Source organism: Castanea sativa, chromosome 8 (genome assembly GCF_040712315.1).
Source record: "Castanea sativa cultivar Marrone di Chiusa Pesio chromosome 8, ASM4071231v1".
NCBI classification, from domain to species: Eukaryota; Viridiplantae; Streptophyta; class Magnoliopsida; order Fagales; family Fagaceae; genus Castanea; species Castanea sativa.
The window spans coordinates 53,593,495-53,604,294 of NC_134020.1; the positions used below are offsets into that span (position 1 = coordinate 53,593,495).

General features: G+C 33.9%; 1 long non-coding RNA gene across 2 annotated transcripts; it reads left to right on the forward strand.

Moving 5' to 3' along the window:
- Positions 1-2,140: 2,140 nt before the first annotated feature.
- Positions 2,141-8,172, forward strand: LOC142606622 (uncharacterized). 2 transcript variants are annotated; one of them, XR_012839134.1, is made up of 3 exons: positions 2,141-2,414; positions 6,891-7,022; positions 7,935-8,172. It is a non-coding gene; the product is annotated as an uncharacterized LOC142606622 (long non-coding RNA). The 2 variants fall into 2 exon arrangements; XR_012839133.1 differs by lacking the exon at positions 2,141-2,414 and having other exon boundaries at positions 3,590-7,022.
- Positions 8,173-10,800: the final 2,628 nt, after the last annotated feature.

A 10,800-nucleotide genomic window follows, 5' to 3' on the forward strand; every position in this document is an offset into this window, starting at 1 on the left:
AACTTGTATCCAGCTCTGATCAAATTTGAATCCTCGTTATCCAACACATTTCTTAAGTTTAGTGTTTGGACTTATTGATATAATATAAATAAAGAAACCCTTTTGTGCTTCAATTTGATTGAACGAAAGTATACCGCTTTCTTGCCCCAAATTTGCTAATCAATCTCCAAATTTTTGTTAAATGAAAGCAAAAAAAGTGCATAATCTTGAAATCCAAATATTATATTAATAGATATTAAATCACGCTTTGCTGGTTTGTGAACAAGCTGCATTTGATTACTGCTTTAAGACTTCGCTAATGATGAACACAGTCCGGCAGCTGTGGCCTTTTGTTTTAAGACTTCGCTAAAAGCAATAGTTGTGTTATTTAACAAAGTCCAGCGGCTGTGACTTTTTTTTTTTTTTTTTGGTTGCTACTGGTGACCTGGCCATGGAGGTGGAAGAGCCGTAGAGGAAATAGAGAGAGAAACGTGCAACAAGAAAGAGAGAGAGAGATGCAGTGGAGAGAGAAAGAGTCACACTTATAACCTTTTTTGGGTTCCGAAATAAGTATGGAATGTATTAAATAATAAATAATAAATGACATTAATTAGAATATTAGCATTAATGAAGGTCTTTTTCTAACCATTGGATCTCCTTAAATCCAATAGCTTAAAATAGGTGTAACTAAAAAGTTACACCAGGTGTAACTTAAACCCATCTCATATATATATAGACACACCCCTCAAACATTGAAATAGCTTTAGACTTACCATATAATGATTTTTTTATTAAAAAAAATCAAATTTAAACAATATTTTACCAAATGAATCCTATTACAAAAATTATACTCTCTTCTCATTAACCTAAAAAGCTTTAATAACGTCATATAATGATAAAAAGAAATTAGTATTTTAGAAAATATTTTGCCAAATGATGTATCAATAATTATCCAGTCAAATGTGAATTATGCTGCGTATGAGTTCCCTCTCAACCAATTCACTATCATTGGAAGAGATACACCCTATTGTTTAAAACTTTTTTAAGGTTTAAATCTCTCTCTCTCCCTCACACACACACACACACACACACACACATAAAAGGGTTTAGTTAATGTGTATTTTTAAGATACACGTTAAGTTATCTATTTTTAATAAAATTTTTTCAAAAATTGATAATTTTTTCAATTCTCAAGAATTTTTTTTTAAAAATAATTAATTATTATGTGTCTTTAAATCCTACCAATAATTAAGAAAGATTTAAATCTTATATATTTCTTTAGGCATAAATTAACCTTTCAATATTTTATGAGAAATTAAAAAAATTATCAAAATAATTAAGTATTTTTTTTTTCTTTTATAAAAAATTTTAAAAAATAACTAAAATTTCTCAACCATTAAAAAAAAAAAGTAAAAGTGTAAAAAGGAAAATAGTAAAAATTTATTGCGAGAGGAGGAGTTGTCAAGTCAAATCCGATACATACTTCTCAACCTTTTTGGTGTATCGAGGTGCATTCACGTGACAATGTTTGTTTCTTTTTCCTGCCAAGCTAGGCATGTAGTATTATTTTCGATTATAAAAGGGCGATTTTACCGACGCAATAACAAGTCGGCAAGTGAAAGAGAAAAAGCACTTGCAACAAAGTTTTATCTTCTTTTGAGAAAATTATTGAATATTCTCGAATCATCTTAAATGCATTGGTTCTCGTAATTATAAATTTTTTATCACTTAATTTTTTAATTTTTAAATGATAAATTATGAAAACTGAAAATACATTTAGACTATTTTCAGTTTTTATAACCCATAACTCAATAACATATTTATAATTAAACACACATAACGGACCGCAACTTTTGACCGTTTGATTTTTTTTTTCTTTCTTTCTCCTGGATTTGGTCTTCATTTTTTTTTTTTATAATTTTTTTTACTGGGTTTGGGTTTTTAGGTTTTTTTCCTCCTCTTTTTTCATTGGATTCGGTCTTCAGCCTTTTTTTTTTTCCTGGGTTCGGTGAGTTTGAGTACTAAAAAAACAAAAAGTTACACTGAGTGACAGATATGGAGCCATAAATAGTGTGAAAAATATTAAGTAATGACAAATGAGTGATGGTGCCAAACGGTAAGATATTTTAAGTTACGAGTGAAAAAATTGAGTGAACATTTTTTTTAAACCAAACAAGCCCTACTTTTCCCTCCTTTTGTATGATCGCTGAGACTCAGAGAGGCTATGGATGCATTAACATAAACGCTACGAGTTAAGAAATGAAGGAGTAAGGGTGTGGGAGGGCTTGGGAAGAAAGAATTACTAAGTGAAAAGCTTTATTAGAAGAAAAAGTTCTTACTGACACCTCCCATACCCATGATTTCTGGCTATTTCACTTCTCCCTGATCAACTTGCTTCTCATGCATGCATGCGCCTTCTTTCTCTATTTGCTCAAGTAATTTTTCTCTTCTACTTATCACTATGTTCACCAATATTTTTCTCCATTCTTTCTTTGTTTCAATGTTCCTTTAGTTTATGATCACGACTTCTTGTTTGATTAGCTTGTCCAAATTCAATTTGATATATCTTCTTCACCTTAAAAATAATATTGTCTAATCCTTGTTGAGGTACAAGTTTCTCATATAAAATTCAGTACATGATGTTTATTAAATGTAATTATACTTGGAATGTGAACAAGATATTATTGTTGTCTTAGATTTATTTATTAGATCTAGTTCTTCTTGGTGTGATAGCAAAGTATTTTTATTTTTTAGTCCTACAAGTGAAATAATTCAATTCCCATTTGTCCTTCTAGTGTTGTTCGCTTAATTATATCACATTTAGTTTAATTGGAAAAAATTGTAGCTATCAAAGATTTTGTAGGCATCTAAAGGATAAACCGCATTAGATTAATTCCTAGAGTTATCTTTCTTTTCGTTTGAAGGAGACATGGAGGCTTACAAATATCAAGTATGTACCTTTTTTAGACTAAAAGTAACTAGTCTGCATGTACTAATCTGTAATGTTTCGAGCATCACATGTCCAAATTACCAACACAAACACATATTAATTTACTTCTGAAATTAATCTCTTCTATTGTGTGTTCGATTAGTTCATAGTTGCTTGAAATTTTTTAGTCCCTTAGACACTGATAATGAGTTCATTATTACTTTGTGTTAAATACAATTGGGGTTTAGGCTTCAAAAATAAAAGAAAAACGAACATTTGAGGTCCAATTGCATTATTCAGCTCATACACACCTAACTCCTAGCTCTTATAGGACATATGTACTCTATTATTAGCTCTAGGGTTCATTGCACAAAACATTTTAGAATAAGCCAGTAGGGTTTTGTGGACATTGGTGGTCTTGTAATCCATTTTAGAATGGGTTTGAGAACCAAATGATCAGTTAGAACCAAAGCTTATGAAAATTGAAATACGCCATGGAAATGATTGTGGAAGAATGATTTGAATTTGAGAGTGATTATTCATTTGCAGGAAGTGAAATCCAAAAGGTTTTATTTGGGGTTTTTCTGGTGGGTGAACTGGGAACCAATTTGGGGGTTTTATTGATACTGACTGAGTTTTTTTTTTTTTTCCATGAATGGGTTTTGAGTATCTGGGTTTTTTTTTTTTTGGTCTTCTTGTAGCACCCTCCTCTTCTTCTTTCCTATGGCCAACTCACCGATATTTAGCTTTAACACCATTAGAGCATTAGCACTGGGGTTGTAGTAAAACCCCCAAAATGCTATTTTATAGCATCAAACAATGAAAAGAGGGCATTATCTGGCAGGGTAATCGTAAAAAATTTTACAATTCAGCTACAGTAACACACAAAAACCCAACAACCCACAACCCCCCAACCACTAGACCAATGCCGCCGCCACCACTACACCACAACACACAAAACCTAGCAACCCACAACCCCCCCAACCACCCACACACCACAACCCACCACCGGGCCAAAACCAAGCAACCAGCCACAACCTCAGCTGATCTCAATGAAACGACCACACCACCAACCACAACCTCATCCGATCTCAACGGAACAACCTGCACCGGAGAGAGAAGTAGCACCTTACGAAACGACTCACGCTAGAAAAACACCACCACTGTGAGAGAGAGAGAGAGAGAGAATCAAAGAAGTGAGATCAAAGGGAGTGAGAGAGAGTGTGTGAGGAGAGAATAAAAGCAAGTGAGAAAAAAAATAATTTAAATTTATACAACCTGCTATGGTAATGTCTTGCTTGTAAGATGTTACTGTAGCTAGATTGTAAAATTTTTTATTACTAAAATGCGGGATAATGCCCATTTTTTTGGTTTGATGCTAAAATACAGCATATTTGGAGTTTTACAACTCTGGATACTAATGCTCTAAGTAAGATGTTACTATAGTAAGTTGGTATTTTTTTTAAATTTTTTTTATTGTCTCTCTCCATTTTTATTAATATTTCTTATTCTTCTTCTCTCTCCTTTTTTAAGTTGGGATATGTTATTTTATTGTGCAGATATATTATTTTAATGTGTTTATGTAAAAATGAAATCTGGAATGCTGGGTATATTGTAAAAAATTGTATAATAGATAGAGTAGCTTTTTAGATGGTAAAATAGAATAATTTTTGCAATCCCATATGTTAATGCTCTTAGCTTTGGCTTTTTAAGTGAGCTGACACTTAAAATTTAAAGAGGTGGCCTGTTCTCAGCCATAGATTCATTTTAAAGAGGTGGCCTTTCTATTTCAAAGTTAAATAGAGAGGATCCGGACCCCAATTAAGCAAGGCCTTTTTTTTTTTTTGGAAAAGCTATTGAACATGAATTTAATTGAGGAAATCAAATCCATGGCAAGTGCATGTGCTTCCCTCACTTGGAAAATGGATTGAGTTCCGGTGCCATTTACACCTTAATTATCTTTAAAAGATTGTGATTAAAAATTAAAAAGTTCACTTTTAATTTAAGTCATGGGATCTTTTATATATATATATATATATACCCCTTTTAGCTTTATGGCCGATTTAACTTTTGCTTCTCGTATCAAATAATAATTGCATGGTGCAATTATTGTATCATATCCAAATTCATGGAAAAGGCGTTATGTATGTAAAAGGTAACTTATGAGGGTTTTTTTTCTTCTTAGTATTGTATTGCATGTAATTTGTTTCAAGAGTTGAGATTGAAAATTAAAAAAGTTAAAATTTTAAATTTTAATCTCGGCCTTTGAAACAAATTGCACCTGGTACAATATTGATTATACCCTACTTATTGTAGTGTATCACAATCTAGGAGCTGATATCTCATGCACCAGGCACATGAGACCAACCTCTCACAAACAGGTGGGCCCCACATGTGTGTGGCCCACCTATTTGTGAGAGGCAGGTCTCATGTGCCTGGTGCATGAGAGATTTTTCCCACAATCTAGATGTGAGTGCAAGTTTTGCAGGGAATATTGTGCACCCATGGTTTATGGAACATACTCAGTTGCCCTTTCTTAAAAGAGTTTGCTACAAGAAAAAATTACATTGAAAATTTCTTACACTCAAAATTCACCTAAACTTGGTTCCGCCACAGTTCTAGGGCAGAAAGAAGGGGTGTGAAATTTTTGATGCCTTTATGTTTTTTTTGTTCTTAAAATTGACTCAACAATAGAATAGTAAGAGAGGTGCTATTATTATTTCAAAAATTCTAGGACTATATAAAAAAAACCACAATTTTTGCCAAAATTGTCCATGTGACAAATTATGAGTGATAGAGAAAAAGTTGTGGGTTTTTATGTGGTTCTAGAATTACTCTTATTATTTTGTGTACCTATGATATGTCATACTCTCTAGCCCTTCGATCCACTACAATGGGAAAGGGTGTGATATGTCTCAGTATACAATCTCGCGTCTTGTAGGTATCTATTCTCTTTCTAATTCAAGGTTCAAGGCACATTCATATGCTTAGTGATGTGGCATTAGCACACATGTGAATGGGATAACCCTATGCCCTTGAAATGGAGAGGATCCAAGTCCATTACTTTATACCCTTGCACTCATTTGAGTGCCACTCTCTTATATCTCGTATATGAGAGCCTTTGCAATTGTATCTAGATCTTGGCAAATCTTCCAATTTTGTGATGACTTGGTATCCACATGGTTGTCATATTATGGTCATTAGATAATATTGGCATCCATTTTGGTTGTTGCAATTGCCTTGCTCTCGTTATGGTAGAATTCAAAGAGGGATCCAACTGCATTTTTGTTTCACATTTGTATACCATTGATTGTAGTTTGCATTTTGGGGCTATCATTCAATATATAGTATTGCAGCTTCTGTAATCGGGAGTTGTTTCATGCATTGACAAGATAAATGTGATGAGGGGTGATGGTATCCCTTGATGTCTTCAAAGATGGGTGTATCTGCTTGTAGGGAATTCTATAGTCTGCAAAGGAACAATAAAATGTTAGTAATTTTATTCTAATGCATGGATGATATAACCAAATTTACTGATTTTCTAAATTCTCAGACACTAATAAGATGTTGAAATCTAGAATTCAAAGATTTGAGTGCAATACTGTCGTAGGAGTGAATTACTTGCAGAAAGTGGTTTACAATATGAGATAAGATTATATTTACAAAAATGAAGTCCTAAATGGGACTCTATTGGAGCTTTCCTTGACAAAACAAGGATGGATCAACAGGAATGAGATGAGATTATATAGAATAAGTCAAGGACTCAAGGGTTTGCAAGATGAGATCGGATTATATATAAAATAAGTGAATTGCTTTCTTTAAAATTAAAGAAATAAAGAAACAAAGTTTCAAGACTTGTGTACTGTCTTAACAATCTCATTGATGTTTTTATTATTAGTATATTTTTCTCAATGCTTAATGTGAATAAGCAATTAAATGATGGACTGGTTCAAACTTTTGAATTGTGTATAAGAGCAAGCAGGGGCAGGAGAAAATGAAAATTGGTATATGCATCAGCAAAGAATAGCGGGTTTAGCTTTCTTTAGCTGCGCTTCAATCTTACTAATGTTGACTGCCATCATCTATATTATGCAAATGGTTTTGATTATTCCAGGTTAGTTTGTTATTTTTTTCAGTTTTGGTGCATAGTTCTTTTGGCTAATTGTTGAAGAATACCATAATATGGCTGTGTATGCGGAAAAAATGTCTATACTCTATAGTTCGAGGATATTTCTTACTGGCAATGTAAATAGCTGTTCAGAAAGTAAAATAGGTTAAAACCTTTTGTGAATGGTAAGGCCATGATCATTTTCAATTGAAACATGGATGCTCATGAAATCAGCCTAGTTTCTTTCCAGTTGATTTTGTGGTTGGTCTAAATTCTAACAAAGATTTACATGAGAGAAATAAATGAAGAATCCTCTGGCATATCTGCCTTTTCAATTACTTGACAGTTGAAACACATCTGCTTTTAACTTTGAACGGTTGAGTTAGTCATTCATCATCAAATAACTTGCAAGGTTATCTGTTCAAAGCTACAATCATAGAGGTCAATATATTTTTGTTTCTTTCATTTTTCATTACTATTTTGCGTAGGTACGTATGGTTCCGTATATATTAATAGTATACTTGACGTTGCTCAATTAAATTCATATGCACAGTTGAATTGACGAATACAATACAAAAAATATTCTCTTTTTAAAGCCAATTAAAATCAATGAAATCATGTGTTTGAATTTAACATGAGAACTTAAAGTACAACTACTAAAGAACTATACATCTGGACCCAAGCTACTTTATTGATTTAATATGTTGACCTTCATCTAGAGCTTTGTAGACAAAGATTAGTTAGTGTTGTTTATTTAGTGTCTCCAACAGAAACATCTAGGATTCGAATTTCTAGTATCATAAAAATAGGCTGATTGTCGCAATAAAAAGCTGAATATAATTTAGCACTGCCTCTGTAGAGAAAGTATTGGTATGTGTGTTTGGGATTTGATTATTTCATTCTTTGGATTATTCTCAGATCAAAATGCGAGGAATGTTGAACATGCGAGGAAATGTTGAACGAAAAGTCGGCCCCAGCCCCCCTCCCGCTCCAATGGTAGCGGTGGGGCACATGTTTCCTGTTATCATCAGGGCTCCAGCACCTTCCCCCAGCTAGTCCAGATAGTTGCAATATTGTATCAATATTTATATTGTTCAAAGACTCTGCAAGATTTATATCATGATTATAAAATTTTTAGAAAATTAAAGATTAATAACTATGTCATCAATAAATAGTTTAAATCGCAAGTTTTTGTAGTATAAAATTATGCATAAAATATAAACTTTTAGATCATATAGTAAATAATATTTAATTGACACAAAATTTGACATGTGTATTAAAAGAGTAAAGAACATGCAATTCAATGATTAGATTTTTAAAATATATAATAATTTTTATTTTATTGAGTAAAGTTATAGTTTAAGGTGACAACTAATTTTGTAGTTAAACTTTATCCTTATAACTTAAAGTAAAATATGTTTTTTGGTAGTGTTTTTGGCTGAAGGGAAATTGAAGACATTAGCTACATACTTACAAAGCTTTTCATTGTTTAATGATTAAAACTTGCCATAACCTCATCGCCAAAATTTCACTAATAAATGCTTCATTGGCCGAAACATCATACTTTGGCCATCTATACAATTCTAGCCGTTTCTTAGATCATAGCCTAAAAGGATACAACAAAGAAAGAGCTGGTCGTGATCTGTGAACTATGGTTGTTTGGGCTGATTTGTGATGTTGTATGGACTGATTTGTGGAGAGGGGACCGAGTTTTATTTTTCCCATTTTTAATTGTTGCGGTGGTTTTAATGATATTTTGATCATCTTCTAAGTTTGGGGGTATTTTGATAATGAAGAATTACATGTTACTCACTTATAGTTTGCTTCAAATTTAACTTACCCACATGTTGTTTTATTTTTGACATTTTACCCCCTGTGCTTTACTTTGTTATTATTTTGTTACCCACCTCCCAATTAGACATTTTTATAAAAAAACAAAACTCAAAACAGATCAAACACTCTTCTCTCTCCCAAAATACCCTATCAACGCGTACAAATTTTTAGCTTTTAAGCTTGTACCAATTCTGGTCAGGTTTGTGCTACCTCACAAACCTCATGTTGCAAAAGCAAAAGGACAGCAATAGAAGACATTAATTCAATTGAAGACAAAAGCACGAGGGAATAATCATTATTTGTTAAGAGCAACCACATCAGTCCAGTTAAAATCTTTTAAAACACAAAAAACTACCAATTTTACACATTTTGAGCCAAAAAACGCACACATTAGTGGGTGTAAAAATATGCAAAATTGTGCAAATCCATCCTCGAGCTATAGTAACCGTGTATATTTCCACGGTTACTATAGCTCGTTTATAGATTATTTTATTAATTTCCGTTCCCTCGTTTTTTTCTCTCCCTTCTCCGTGCTCAACAAACAGTCAACTGCTCATCTTTTTCTTTTTCCTCAGATACACACAAACACACCCACACACAAACCCATCTACACAGACAAATCAACACAACACAGAAATACACTTGCTCAAAAAAAAAAAAAAAAACAGAGATACACAAACAAGATCGGTGCTTGGATTGGAGCTCGGAGCTTGGATCGGAGCTCGGAGCTTGTGGAACGGAGTGGATCAAAGCTTGGATCGGAGCGGATCGGAGCTCGGAGCTTGGAGGTTGTGGAACGGAGCGGATCGGAGCTCGGAGTTATGGAGTTGATCGAGAGGGAGAGTTTTTTCAGGGGAGAGGGAGAGTTGATTCGGAGGGAGAGTTTTTCAGGGAGAGGGAGAGTTGATTCAGAGAGAGTGTGGGTATAGAGAGAGAGAGCAAACACATAAATGGGTAGAGAGAGAGAGGCGCGTATATATATAACGGTAGTTAGAGAAATAATAAAAAAATGTGAGGAAATTGATTATTTAATTAAAAGATGTGTAGAATAGATGAACTGATATGGGTGTTTTGTAAAATTGAATGTGTAAAATGAATGAGCTGATATGGTTGCTCTAACCCAATAGAAGACATTCAAATCAATGAAACAAAAACAAAAGCCCAGCAACATGAGGTCGATCTGCTCTCTCTCTTAGGACTGAAACAAAAGCCCAGCAACACTGTTTCCTCTCACTCGTTTTCTCTACTCTCTCATCTCTCTCTCTCTCTTTCTCCAGTGGCAGCGATTTGGAGGTCGATCTGCCACCATAGTGAAAAACCCAGCAAACCCAGATTAACCACCACCTTTTTTGCGAGGAATCGATGCCGAAGGCGGCAATTTGGAGGTCAATCTGCCACCATAGTGAAAAGCCCAACAAACCCAGATCAACCACCACCGTTTTTGTGAGGAATTGATGCCAAAGGCGGTGTTTTGGAGGTCGATCTGCCACCGTAGTGAAAAACCTAGCAAACCCAGATCAACCACCACCGTTTTTGCGAGGAATTGATGCCAAAGGTTTAGATCGAACTACATCTCTTCTCTCTCAAAATTTGCATCATGGGTTTCGTTTTATTTTTGTAGTTTTGGGTTGTGGATTGATTTGATTTTGGTGGTGGTTGTAGATTAGGGCTTGCAGTGGTTGTGGGTTTTGATGGTGGTTGTGATAGCCCCAGATGGTTCTCGGTCTATTATCTGAAGCTCTCTACCTTGTAGCATCTAAGATCTTAGTTTGGTGAGCCCGCATGGATGGGAGTATGTTTTGGGAAAGAGTGGTGTTTAATATGTTTTGAGTTTTGTTTTTGATAAAAAAAATTGTTAAAGAGTAACGTCCGAAAAGGGAGGTGGGTTACATTAAGGAGTGAATTACAAGCGAGTAAAGTGTCAAAAATAAAATCATAAATAGGTAAGTTA